Source organism: Aegilops tauschii, chromosome 7 (genome assembly GCF_002575655.3).
Source record: "Aegilops tauschii subsp. strangulata cultivar AL8/78 chromosome 7, Aet v6.0, whole genome shotgun sequence".
NCBI classification, from domain to species: domain Eukaryota; kingdom Viridiplantae; phylum Streptophyta; class Magnoliopsida; order Poales; family Poaceae; genus Aegilops; species Aegilops tauschii.
Genome location: NC_053041.3, coordinates 433,146,844 through 433,149,107, shown reverse-complemented (window position 1 = coordinate 433,149,107; position 2,264 = coordinate 433,146,844). Strand labels below are relative to the sequence as shown.

General features: G+C 52.6%; 1 pseudogene; it reads right to left on the bottom strand.

The window, feature by feature from the left end:
* Positions 1-1,084: 1,084 nt before the first annotated feature.
* On the bottom strand, positions 1,085-1,863 carry LOC109766299 (uncharacterized; annotated as a pseudogene).
* Between the last annotated feature and the right edge of the window lie 401 nt (positions 1,864-2,264).

Here is a 2,264-nt window from a genome sequence, read left to right as displayed (position 1 = left end):
CTCAAAGGGATCATAAGATTATTCATGCTAGAAACTTCCGTGTGCAGCCGCAAGCTATTATGGGCTCTAGCATAGCTGAGTAGGTTACAGGATCTCTTGAAGAGGTGGACTAGTAGATGTAGGGGAAAGTAGGTGTACCGGTCCATCCAGAGTAGAGAGTGACTGTTTCTGAAAGACTGTGTCTCGGTCATCCGTTTCTCAAACATCATGCAGTGCGAGAATCAAGCGGAGGCGATCGAGTCTTGTGGGAAAAGTGCACAAACCTCTGCAGAGTGTACAAACTGATCATGATTAGCCGTGTCCCCGGTTATGGACAACTTGAGTATCTAGTACCTGGATTGTCATTTGAATCTCATCACCGTGATACTTATAATTAATTTTGTTGGGTTAATGATGTTACTTAATTGGGATTGAGTTGGAGGTACCTTCTCAATGTTTCAACCACCATGATAGTTAAATAAAATTTATTCCTTTGTAGTAGGATAAAATTGGCTTTTCGCAAAACTGTAACCATAGAGCTTTCTACCATCCATATATGCATATAGTATAGCCTTATCATTGTTCATTGCTCTCTATGTGTTGCTTTGCCAGCATATTCTATGTGCTGACCCGTTTTCGGGCTGCAACGTTTCATGTTGCAGACTTTTTAGACGACGAGTAAGGTGCCTTAGGTCGTGGTCTTATACTCAGTGATGCCGCTGGAGTTGATGGACTCACTTATCTTCCAAGTCTTCCGCTGTTATCGTTTTTAGATGGCCTTAAGCCATGTTTATTATACTTATTCTCTTCGGAGATATTCGATGTAATAAGTGTGTGATTGCTACTCTGTTATAAATCCTCCATTTGTACTGTGCGTGTCAGCATTACTGATCCAGGGATGACACTGGTGCACAGCAGCACAGGCCATTTGAGGTCTGGTCGCTACAGGCTTCCATAGCAACGACAGCTCCTTCGGAGCGGAGCAAGAACTCCCCTGATTGCATGCACAACATAAGGTGTCAGAGATGAGCAAGGAGCTAAATAAAATACTTGCAGGAATAGACACATAGAAGCAGACCTTCATGCAGTCCTCAATATGCAGAAACTATGGCAGCAGGTGGCATTCAGGATCAAAAGCATACAACTACAACAAAGCAGGGCATAATTCAGTTATAATCTGCACGACTGAAACTGCTCAAATTTTTGTCCTAATCTGCAGGTATGCAGCACGCATGAGTGACCACAGAGCATACGACCACAGCAAAACAGGGGAGCAATTTAGTTCTAGTAGATCAGATCTCGAACAAGAGCTACTCCTACTCTGGACTGGAGTGGCAAATGTAGGGACGAACCTGTTGAGCAGCGAGGCGCGCGAGGGAGGCGGGGATCTGGCCAGAGAAAGCGTTGTCGCTGAGCTTGAGCAAGATGAGGAAGCGGCAGTTGGCGAGCTCGGAGGGGAGCAGGCCGGTGAGGCCGTTGCCGGAGAGGTCGAGGTTGACGACGAAGGGGATCTAGTCGCAGAGCGCGGGGGGTATCTGGCCCTCGAGCGCGTTGGAGGAGAGGTCGACCGTGTTGGCGGAGCGGCAGTACTGAAGCGCGGGCGGGATTCTGCCCTGGAGGCCGAAGCCGGAGAGGGAGACGACGAGGATGCGCGACTCCTACGGGTTCCAACAGGAGAACGCCGGAGAAGTCGTAGACGGCACCCGCCGACGTGTTGCTAGTCCAGGACGAGAGGTGGCCCTCGGGGTCCTTGAGGTCGCTCTTGACACCGCGGAGGAACTTGGCGTCGTCCTCCTACAGCTCCGCCGCCGACCCAGGCGGTGTCTGCGGCGCGGCGGGCGGGAGGGTGAGGGCCAGGGCCAGCAGGCGGAGCGAGGGCGGCATGGCGGATTGGTGGTGGAGGCCGTGGTGGTGGTGGGGGTGGTGAGGCGGCGGGGCGGGAAGGTCGGGGCCGGGAGGGAGAGCGGGGAGGGGAGGAGGAGAGGGGAGGCGACGGGGTTCGCCATGGGAGGGAGCGGGGAGGGGAGGAGGAGAGGGGAGGCGTGCACGGACGGAGAAGCAAGGGGAGAAAGAAAGGAGGCGGGGGGTGGATGGAAAATGTCCACGAGGACTAGGCTTTCGGCTTAGGTGGGCTTGGGCGAGGACTGCCGTTGGATCCCCGAGCATCCGACGGTGTTCCATCCACGATCCACGTGAAATGCCCACAGACCAATCAAAATGTAGCACACGGGTACGATGTCATGACCATCTAAATTGGTCGTAGTTGACTAAAAAATTGGTCGTGC